This window comes from Aotus nancymaae, unplaced genomic scaffold (assembly GCF_030222135.1).
Source record: "Aotus nancymaae isolate 86718 unplaced genomic scaffold, 86718_ANA_hifiasm-v0.15.2.pri h1tg000040l, whole genome shotgun sequence".
NCBI classification, from domain to species: Eukaryota; Metazoa; Chordata; class Mammalia; order Primates; family Aotidae; genus Aotus; species Aotus nancymaae.
In genome coordinates this window covers 116,530,420-116,542,219 of record NW_026988454.1, presented here as the reverse complement: position 1 = coordinate 116,542,219, position 11,800 = coordinate 116,530,420, and the positions used below count along the sequence as shown (strand labels likewise).

At 42.9% G+C, this 11,800-nt stretch overlaps 1 pseudogene; it reads right to left on the bottom strand.

Annotated features, from left to right (window-relative positions):
* Positions 1–3,076: 3,076 nt before the first annotated feature.
* Positions 3,077–5,279, bottom strand: LOC105714718 (membrane protein BRI3-like; annotated as a pseudogene).
* Positions 5,280–11,800: the final 6,521 nt, after the last annotated feature.

The window sequence follows — 11,800 nt, the reverse complement described above, 5'->3', positions numbered from 1 at the left end:
AGGTACTCTTACCTGTAGAAGTCTGTGGCCTGAGGATTGCTCCTTAAAGGGAAGATTAGAAAGTGTTAGGTTTACCAGCACACCTAGACCTTCTTAGAGTGGTAAGGAAGACTGACAGATAATAGTACTAGGCAAAATTTGTTGAATCTCTTTTTACGTATCCTCCCACTGACACCTCCAGATCAATAAGACCAGTGCTCCTATCATTTCCATCCGTTTTCTAGCTGAGGACATCAAGGCTGAGAGAATAAACCACCTGCTCAGAGCACACAGCTAGTTAGAGGGTGTAGACAATGGGAAGCAAAGAAATTTGACTCCAGAGCTGGAGATCTTCAGCACAGGACTGTATCTTCTCTCACGTGTCAGTTGGTGCTATTGAATGCTTTGACTTCATGCTCCCTGAGAGCATCTCAAGTGCCTTCTACAAGCATTTTCTGCATCATGAGTTTCAGGCATCTTACCTGAAGATGCTCAATACAGATTTGTCTCTTCTCCCCACAACCCTCCTGTCCATGGGACAGACCATCCTGAGCCTTGGTTCCAGTATTCAAAGGCTCTTGAAGGGAAGTGACCACTTCAATGCAAAACACTCGTCCTTGTCCTCTGACAATCCCACAATTTCCAGGCAACCTTCCAATGGTGGCCTGCTTTCCACAGTGAGCTTTCCAACTGGGGAGAGAATGAACCCATCAACTGACAGCAGAGCTTGATTTTTGGTTCACAGATGGACCTTGGTGACGGGTACAGGGCCCTCTATCAATATTCACTGAATGAGTGAGTAAATGTTTGGCAGTTTTATTTCTAAAACTAATAATAAGATTAATAATAAAATGGCTACTTTATGAAGCTCCTATGCTATACCTGACTTGGTCCTAAATGTCCCTCCTGTGTTATTTCCTCAACAATCCTATGAAGTAGGTACTATTGTCCTGTTTTACAGATGAGGTTGGAGGTTGGAGAACTAAGTAACTGTTTGATCCAAAGTCTGTGGTGCTCCCAACTCTAGCTTATGCTGCTCCCATCAGAGGTGTCCACGTGGCTCTGAGTTCTGACGGATTTGGTTAATGATGGTCAGGCCCTTTGAGCACCACCTCTGACTTTACTAACAAGCTGAGTCTCATTTCCCTTGGCCCTAGTTTCTTCATCTACAAACAGAATATTACAGAAGAGAGCACATGAAATGCACTTGGTACATGGCTGGCGTTCCATAAAAGGCATTTATTATTATGGGGGAGGATGCAAAGAGGACCTGCATAGGGAAAGCAAAGTCACTTCACGAGGAAAATGGAGATGGAAGCAATGTTCTTTCTGTTTCTTGGTAACTGTGGTGAAGGTGTCAGACAAGGCCTCTAAGTGCCAATTTCCCTCTTTCTCAGAAATGCCCCAGAGAGTAAACTCTCCCACCCCAAGTTCCCCCAGAATGAATACTCAGCACCCCTAGTTGTTGGATACACATCCTCCTGGGCCACGTGGCCCCCCTGCTGCTCTCTGCAGAAATGGACTGCTGCAGCTGTGGTGTGGCAGGAAGTTAATCCCCTCACTTGGGTCAGAGACCAGAGCTAGGTGGAACACCCAAGAAGCACAGGCAGCAGCGGTGATGATGAAGTGCGTGCGCAAGCCTGGGGTGTCACCAGGGAGGGGCAGGAGGGCAGCCTGGAGTCTACAGAAGGAAAGGGTGCTGAGGCCTCTCCAGCCTGGACACTGTCAGGGCACAGTACTTCCCAGGGCAGTGTCAGCTCCTCGACCCTGGCACCCAAAGGTCCCTTCCACCGTGGAGTGTGAGCTCTGAGTTTGAGGAAGACTCTGTTAATGAGACGTGGTCTCTTGTCCTCATCCATTCTCCTCACTCCACACCCCTGCCTCTTCCAATCACTGCATCAACCCTCAGTTGCCTGTTTACTTGGTTTCGTGGTTTCTCGCTTAGATGTGGTTAGAGAGAGGTGGGGTCGGAGGACAGGCTCTCTACCCGACTCCTTCACCCCCCACCCATGTGTTCTACATCGTCTCAGAGAGCAGAACGTGACACTCCTGGCACAGCAGATGGGGAAATTCTGATTCAGTTTCTCTGGGGTGGGGTCCAGGTGTAGGTATTTGTTCTAAGCTCCCAGGTGATTGGGAGCCACTACTCTAGTTATTGAAGGAACTGGATGACTCACTGCATTTAGAAGATAAGTCAGTGAAGGAAAAGTTGAACCCAGCTTGTAAGAGTTAGCATTTCTTATTCCTGCACAAACATTAGCTAAGGACGATTTGACTACCTAGAGAGAGTCTTTTGACAAGCCTCTCAAAAACGTATTCCCAACACTACATGGGTGTGGACAAAGAGCATATATTGTCCAGCTCATTTTATACCTGCCAAAATGACGAACTCAGCAAATCACTGGGAGAGCTGAGAAGTTATGCCAACAATGGAATGACTTAGCTGAAGTGATGATGATGGTGATGGTAAAAGGGACCAGCCAAGACCTGAAACCGCTGATGCTCAGATCATTCCACGGTTCTTCAGATGCGATTGAACTGATAGGTGTGTCCTAGAATAATGAACTCTATCCAGTACCATCTGCCAGATGCTGGAGGCCATCTTAAACCGACCAGGAGAGCTTGGAGGGCACAGATGCCACGTCAGGAGAGAGAGGGCAGAGCCAGGGATGCTTCTTGCCAATGTGTTTACAGGAGGAAAGATTATGGGCTTAGAGCCTCGATGAGACTCTGAAGAAAGACATGAGGTAGTTCAGGGATTTTTTAAAGGAAATGATAGCTTACTTGGTGGACAGTGCTGGATACTATTTTTTCTTTTAATGGTATGAATCTCATTTATTGAAAACATTATTTCTCACCTTTCTTAAATTGAAGACTGCAAAAATAAAAGCAGTGCCTTATTGAGTTGCCATGAGCCTTGGGCGGGAGCAGCAGCTCTGCATCTCCACGATCTGGAAACCGCAGCTGTCGTGTGCCACACCGGTCCAACTTCGCTTTCCAAAACAGTCCTGAAGCTGAATCAGATAAAACTATTGTACACGACATTTACATTAGAAAAATAGAGCTGGATGTAGGAAAGCCGGGCATGGTGTTCCCTTTAAGTGAAAGTGGCTCTGCAGTGGGGGCATCTTCACTTTCTCAAGGCAAAACAGGAGATGAACCCAAAGGGAAACAGGATGATGGCCAGGAAGATGCCCAGGAAGGTGAAGCGTCCTCCAGCACCCGACCCTGCAGATGGAACAGCCTCCCATGGCCACGATGGAGTTGGCGCTGGCTGTGGATCTTGTAGACCCTGGGGTGGTGGGTGGGTATCCCTGTGATGAGGTAGGGGTAGGGCGGCGGCGGGGGCACGGCGGGGATGGCGCCGTAGCCGTGTGGGCCGCATGCGTAGTCGCCCTGGCTGGCCACCAGGTCGTAGGCGGGTGGCTGCTCCTGCAGCAGGGGCTTGTGCTGTGTAGTCAGTAGGGCAATGGTGTGGTGTCAGGACATGCCAGGTGCACATGTAGCAGGCCTGAAGAGGTCTCAGTTATGAAAAGCGTGGAACACACCATCAGTGATAGATGGAGATGTCCCCCGTCACTCTCACCCTGCCGCACCCTACCCCAGCCTCTTAGACCACAGGTGCAGACTCCCAACTGCACAGTTTGCAGCACAGATCAGTAAGAGTTTCCTTCATTGTGTTATTTATATTTTCCCTCCCCCAGCACAATTGCCAGGTTCAAGATTCATTATCCACCAGCAGTTACCATTGAGAAATGATGATAGAACATGAAATACCGCTCACAATGGCAGCTAAGCCCACAGCATACCCGGGAATTGACCTCACGTAAGATCAACCAAAACGTTTTTGGGAAATTAACAAAAAAAAACTATTTTAAAGGATGTAAAAATAAAAGGATGATATTATAGCAGAATACCTTCAGTGTAAAGTAAAACATGTACACCCCAGTTTTTTAAAAGATATAGACATATTCAATGACTTACAGTAAGTAAGTGGATAACCCTGGGAAGAAGGAATGAAAAAGGGGCTCACACACGTAGACACATATATATTATCTGGTAATAACCTAAACACGTTTCCTCAGCAAATAATAGTTACTTTCTTTAGAATACTCAACCCAAACAGGCAAAATGTGTGTATCTTCCATGGTGCTTAGCTCAGTGCCTTGCATGAAAAAAGGTGCTCAATACACATTTTTGTAAAAGTTCCATTAAAATAATATTTATACATTATAGAATGTATATTATAGAAAATTCAGAACATGAAACATTATACAATCCAGCCTCTCACTCAGTGATCTATCACACCCTTCCATTAGCTCTTCTTTGAACAGGAACGTTATAGAGAAAATCTAGAAAATACACATTATGAAAATGTATAAAATATTGATTATCAAAAGTATGTTAAACTCACCCATAATACCACTATTTATGGATAACCACTATGAACATTTCTAGATTTATTATTCCAGATTTCAGTTAGGGTATTTTTTTATGATTGATTGATGAGTTTTACTATGTTTTCATCCAGTAGTTTTGTCATTTTGTAGTTTGAATACAAACCATTTTAAAATGAATTCAATGTACAAAATACTCACTACGCATGAAGAAGCGTAGTGTGTTCCAGGCAGGAATGGCTAGCCTGGGAGTGAGTCTGAAAGGTGATATCAAGGAAGAAGAGGGATCAGTCAGGCTCAGTGTGATGTGGTTGCTCAGGGGAGGGACAGCAGGGTGTTGGCAAACTTTCTGTAAATAGCCAGATAGTTAATATTTGCAGGTCCTATGATCTCTGTTACAGCTACTCTACTGTGCTGTTTTATACTGTGAAAGCAGCCAGAGACAATATGTAAATGAGTGAACATGGCTGTGCTCCAGTAAAACTTCAGGGCATTGAAATTTAAATTTCCTATAATTTTTACATGTCACAAAGTATTCTTCTTTTGATTTTATTAAAAAAAAACATTAAAAAATGTGAAAACAATTCTTAGCTTGTGGGCCATGCAAAGACAGTGGGCGGGGAAGATTTGGCCCATGGACCCCCATTTGTAGACTTTTGGGGGTAATGTCACAGGATGAAGGAAAAGACCAGAGGCAAGAGAGACCTCGACAAGTCGAAGAGCTAATGGAAGGGTGGGATAGATCCCTGAGTGAGAGGCTGGAGGCGAGATGTGCTCCTGGAGAGGCTTCAGAAAACCATAGTTCAGCTCCATGTCCCGAAAGGTTGGACGTGGTGGAGGGAGATCAGCTGCAATGCACTTCAGAAGCGGATCCATTCTGGGATTGTACCAAGATTCGACCATTGCTAGAACTGTGTTAGGCTGGAAAGTCTGGTTTCAGGTTCTTCTGAACTCCTTCAAGAAGAAAGAGCAACACCCAGATTTAGCACAAATAACCAGCTTGAGGTTGGAGTGCGAGAGGTTTTCATAAATAACTTCACTAATAGGGTAAATGGTCTATGGTGTCCTTGAAGAGTCAGCGGTGGCAGCCTGTTCCTCCCCCAACCCTCCTTATAATGATACTCCTTTCTACTCATTTTTGATCTCTGCTTCCCACATCCCATTGGGTGTTCCTATCACTCTCCCTTACCTCATCCCCAGCTCTCCTGACTACGAATCAGATCACCTTGTCTAAACAGCCCTGTTACTGTCTTGATTGGTCTCAGCCTGATCTAAATGCTACTTTGAAATCTTTGTAAATAGAGGTTCACTATTTCCTTAGTCTCTTCCTCCACTTCCCACACCTCCTTGTGACCCCAGGCTGCAAGTGTATGCAACAACCCGGACTAGGCAGAGGAAAGATATGTTTACTCTCATTTAATTGCATTTTACTGAAATTAAATGTGCACCTCAATGAAACATAACACATCACAAAATCTAAGCAGACTGTTTTTCTACACCTAGGACCTGATCTTAGCCTGGTTTCTTGCACCTTTTTCCAGATTTCCTGGACGTGGTGTTTTGGTGCGATACCTACCTATTTTAACTCCATCTCTCTTCCAACTGCAAGAAGGCTTTGGCTTTCAGCATTTGGAGTTTAAGATTTGATTACTCAACCAGGGGAAATATTCAGAAGTGATCTCATAGGCATGATTTGCACCTTGCAAACTTGCTTAGAATTTCAAGCAGGGGGTTTTCCAAGTAGACTTGCCTCACTGTCCCGGTTTGCAGGCCTAAATTATGAAGCAATTAATATACAGCACATAAAACTGTCCAGTCTGTTTGTTCTTGCTGTCATATCGTCAGTAATGATGGCAGGAACTGACTAATGAACCGGCCCAAGTATCTGTGTACACTGAGAAAGAGAAAGGAAGAAAGGGGGCCAGTGGCAGAGAGCACGCAGAACTATAACTCATATTTCTCCAAGAGTGCGACTCTTCCATTTCCTAATGCTTTTCTCATGAATAGTTTGGGTTTTTTTTTTTTTTTTAAGTCTTTATGAAATTTAAGCCCTGTTTCCCATTTCATTGAAAAACCTTTAAGAAAAGACATTTTTCATACTTAAGACTTTTTCAAATCTCTCCTAACCAGTTACACTCTGTATTGTATCTTTCGTAGCTGGCAGCCATCCAGCGACAATCCTTAAAAATCCCTTTACAGTTTTAAAGGAAAATACAAGCTCTCATTTACCACTGGATCGAGTCAGAAAATAAAAGCTTAATGCCTTGACAGGCCTGGATTTTTTTTTTGAGGCCTAAGTCTGATTTATGGCAGTAGCCGGCAAACCAGGCTGGTGAAATATTTGCTGCTGCTCCTAGGGATATGGAAAAATGAAGTGTGAAGTTCTGGGGAGAGCAGGCCACAGCCTTCCAGTCACTAAACACTCCCACCAAGTTGGCAGGGGAACAGAGCCCTGGGCTGCAAGATGAACCTCAAAGGAAAAGGGAGGAGAAAAGGACTGTGCACCGTGTCAAAATACTGCCAAGGCTTAACGCTCGCCATACATTTTGTGACCTGGGGTGGGATGTTTATGAGGGGGTTTACGGAGGAAAGAGAAGAGAAACATTTTCTTCCTTCTTTATTTATTCTATTTTCTTTACAGCTTCCCTGTAGGGGTTTCAGTCCAAGTAGAAGAAATTAAGAGCAACAACAGGAATGTAGGAAGTTGCTTAAGCCCCCACCATAAAATCATTCAGATCGAAAAATATGATCTGGTTAGAAAGCACTGACCTGCCTTAGGGCTTGCAGCTTCAAGGTGGGGTGACAGGCCCACTTCCCCATGCCGTGGGTCCCCAGATTTGAGAGCGTGGAAGCTGAGATTTTCATTCCCATGAAAAGGGAATTTCCTAGAGGTAGAAGTGAGGTGCGTTTTCTCCCCTGGAATTTTCTTGAAGTGAGTCATCACAAATCCACAAGCCAGGTTAAACATTTGGTGTTTTTATTTTTTCTTTCCTTTATTAAAATATATATATATATATATATATATGTGTGTGTGTGTATATATATATATAAATTAATATCCACTGTTTAGATTTGTTTTTAATTTTAGATTTCTGAAGTAGATTCTTGGATACCCGTGCTTGTCTCAAGGAGCTTAATCTGTACTTGGTGTTATTTACAGAGGAGATAAGTAGAGACCCCACAGAAAAGCAGGGGTTGGTTTTAGTTGTTTTCTGAAGTGTGAAAAAGTCCTCTTCTAGGTGATGTTTTTGATAAACAAAGACAAGAAAGGGCAAAGATGGAAAAAGTGCAACTCATTTTCTCCTCACACAAATTTATCTTTGGAAGATCAGTTTCAAAATCTGATTCATTTGAGGGTTGGTTGAATAAGTTTTTTTTTTTTTTTTTTTTTAAATAACAGCATTTCTGTCAGAGATTTATGTTCCTGTGAAGGCTTGGGTCAGTTAAAGCAGTTTCAGTAATTATAGAAATGTTTATACCCATGGGCAGCCATCCCCCTTCCCCTCACTAAATCACTAATAAACACACCTAGTCACACTCAAACAGACTCCCAGACTCACCTAACGCCCCCACAAAAACTGTCTCACTCATTTACTCCCTTATCACAAAATTAAATGTAGAGGTAATTCAAGTCAATAAATATTTATTGATGTCTACCATGTATAAGGCACTGTTAGGCAATGGAGGGGATCAGGGTTGGGGCTGGGGGTGGAATGCTAAAGCAAGATTCTGGTTCCAGGCTTTAAGACATTTGCAATTTAATGGAGGAGGAAATTGGACTTTGATCCATTTGCCTTTTAGTAAAACTTACATTTTAAAAACAATAAAATGTGCTTCTGTTTTTTTTTTTTCCTACATGGACAGAGAAGAGGAGGAAATAGGGGTCTGGAGACATGGAGTCCCTTACTTGCTCCATGCCACAAACAGTAATAGCAAATATGACTGGGCTTGTCGTTTGTGCCAGCTGTGAGGCTTAGCCCTTACCATGCCTAATCTCATTTGATTCTTCACAACTCATTGAGAGGTAGGCTCGTTCTTCCACAGATGAGAAAACCGAGGCCAAGGGTGGTTAAGTAACTCGTCGAAGATTATACAGCAAGGTAGTGTGGGGCTGAGGCTCACAACCCTTTTCAAAACTCTCTTGGTCCCTTCACAAACCTGAGAGTAAAACTTTTGTCTCCTTCCTCCTGGTCCAGTGATTTTCTTTTCTTTTGTTTATTCATTTAAACATTTATTCAAAAATATACTTTTGAGTTTCTTTTTTTTTTTTAAATTTTTGTATATATTTTTAAATTTTACTTTAGGTGTATATTATATCCAGTATTTCTCCCCATGTTATCCCTCCCCACCCACTGCTGTCCTTGATTTTCTTATCTGACTCTGGTCCCCAAGTCTGTGATGATGTGGTGGAATTTAGAAAACACACACACACACACACACACACACACACACACACAGCATTTTACCTTTTCGTTTATTTTGAGGGGGCTTGGAGTGCAGAGGCCATGGAGTGCTTTGCAAGCTATTTTTGTCTATTTGAAAGCACCTAGGTTTCAGCCTTAAGGAGGTTTATAAATACTTGTAGAAAAAGTGAAGATGGTCATTTCCTAGCCATCCTTCTTGGAGAAAACTGTTTTAAGAAACTGAGTAATCCAGGGCATGTACAAGGGTGACCAGACCTCCAGTGTGGCTGCCCTGGTTTTGGTAACCGATGTGCTGAAAGAGATCATCAAGCTCTGAATTTCCTCAATGGTGACTACCACACACATGCAGGCCTTAAAACACATACCCACAGTTCAAATATTTTAGCAAATGTCCTGGCTTTCCTCCATCACTAAAATGAAAGTGAAGGTGAAATCATTTGGGGGCCACTAGAGTAGAATTCTCACCCTTGATAGCTGCCCATAGATTTAAATGTCTCACCGGAGACCCAATTAAATATTAGCAAGATCCCAATTCACCAAAGGATCTTATTTCCTGGCCATTTTCATCACTCACACTTCCTGGCAATTTAATGATGAGTTTAGGATATGACCTCTTCCCTCAGGCTCCCCTGCCACCTCTTTTATTTTCTTTTATTTTGGATCTGGAATCTAGATGGCTCAAGCATCTGGAAATACCCTATGTAAATTTTTCTAACCAAGTCACCAGTTGCTGTCTGTACACACCCTGGTTTTGTTATGACAAGAAGTTGTCACAAATGAGGGCTGATAGGAGTCTCCATATTTTGATGGCAGTGATTATCCAAGATGACCCCTAGAATGCAAAGCCAAGGGAGTACACATAGCACTGAGCATCACATAAAGAGGGTGTTTGTTGAGTGAATAAATGAGTAAGTCACCCTTGGGGAGGTCTCTCGTTGTGGCTAGAGGAACAGAGGCAGATATTGGCACAGCAAGTGTTTCTCACTGCTTGCCCCAGAATGAACCCCAGCTTGTGTGTTTGATCAAGAGCAGCCATCTTCACGCTGTGGTGTGCATCCTTCTGGGAGCGCCTGAAGACTTTTCAGGAGTTATGAAGATGCAGGCGGCTTTAGTGCCATTGATTTTCAGATGCTCAACTTTCATGTGCACCTTTTCCTAAAACTCACCAGCCTGAGAACACACCTCTCATTTCCCTGTCCCACCATCCCGTCACAGTTGTCCTTCTCACACTTTTAAAATAAAAGGCATCCTTTCACCCATTCCCCTCCCACGGATGGAGCATTTCCTCAGGGTCTAAATATCCTCTGGGTCTCTAAAGAATGGGGACAATTTGAGAGGCATTTCTCCCAAACTACAGTTCCAGGAGAACAAACAAAAAAGAACATTGTGGGGAGATATTGAAAGGGGGCAGAGCACTATTCTGTCCCATGGCAAACTCCTGGCAAGCCTCCATGCATGTATGTAGTGTCAGAACTATCCATCTACCTACTCATCATCCATCTGTCTATCAGGATGACATTTCAGAAATGAATTAGTTGCCCTGGGGAGACATATTAACATACTCATTTGTATTGGAAAATAGAGTTAGAATTCTCCATGAGAAAGTGAGTATGATTTGGCTAATTGGATTGACCTTGAGGACTGCTTTGCCATTGAGGTCATCTGGCAGGCATAAACAGATCACCTAAATCTCTTGCAAGAAAGTTGTGATGAAAATATAGCTAATGCACAGCAGAGTGCACAGACTATCAGGTGGTACATCCTTTGTAACAACCTAAACATATGTTGATGAAATTTAGGTGTCATCTTAAAAATGTAGTTAGAAAAATTCTTTTAGCGTGTACACAAACAAATCATTCAAAGACCTCTCATTTAGAGAAGGGTTAGAGACATAGGCAAAAAGGAAACTATTAATAGGCAGAAAGGAGTTGTGGGATTGGAAGGATGCTCTCAAAATTGGAGAAATCTGAAAAGAGGTGGAAAAGAATTAAGAGACCCTGGGAGAGAAGATCTCACTGCCAGCAGTATGGGTGTGAATTTGTCTGACATTGCGTCGTCGTGGTGAGCTGTCCTATCTAGAATGAAAATACCCAAATCAGTCAGGTTCATTTGTTTCACCCATCTGAACACTCTGGAATTTACTTTCCTTTTTTTAAACCAAGTTTTAAGAGAATTGGGTAACGAAAAACATGTACAATAATCATGAGCTTGTTAGTCTTTCTTTAAGCTAGTTAGCAAAAGTGCTACTAAGAAGTCAATGTTGTTACATTTAGCTGTTCTTCCAATAATAGACCATGACAGTATATTACACAGATATTAAGTAGGTGATTCTGAAATAGTTGGGGCAATGAAAGTGCTGAATACCAGTACGCCAAGTTGCCCACAAAAGTATTTATGCTGAGTTCCTTAAAAGGAAAACACCTCATAAAACAGATACACTTTTAAGAATCTGTGAGAAGTGGCCAACACACTACAGAAGATGTGCAATTTAGTTCTGAGGTTATGCCAGAGATTGCTGTGTTTAGCTGCCTAATTTACTGCTATCTGGCCTTTGCTACAACCCCATTAATCTGTCAGCCGAATGAGCTCTAATTATGCATCTTGTAACCTGGTGTGCCATAGCATACTGCATTTGAGGAGGGATAGATCTTTAAGATTTACTGCACAATTGCTGATAATCTCATGGGGTCTCTCAACTGGAGGGAAATTCCCCTCCTCCCAATTACTAAGAACACCAGTAGAGGCACAGAGAAGCAGATGGACATGGTGGAAGAGGCTGAAGTTTCAGCCAGTGATTCAGTGCATTTGTAACAGCCTAACAAAATGCAAAATACATTTTAGCATGTTGCTTTAACCTAGACCATGTACACTCTAGAATATATAGTACACTCAGTTTGTTTGACAGGTTGTTAGATGCATCACTCCTTCCGCTGCCAAACTCATGTGTTCTGCCTCCTTCTGTGGCTGGCCCATTTTCTGGATGCATGTGGCAGTAAGGAG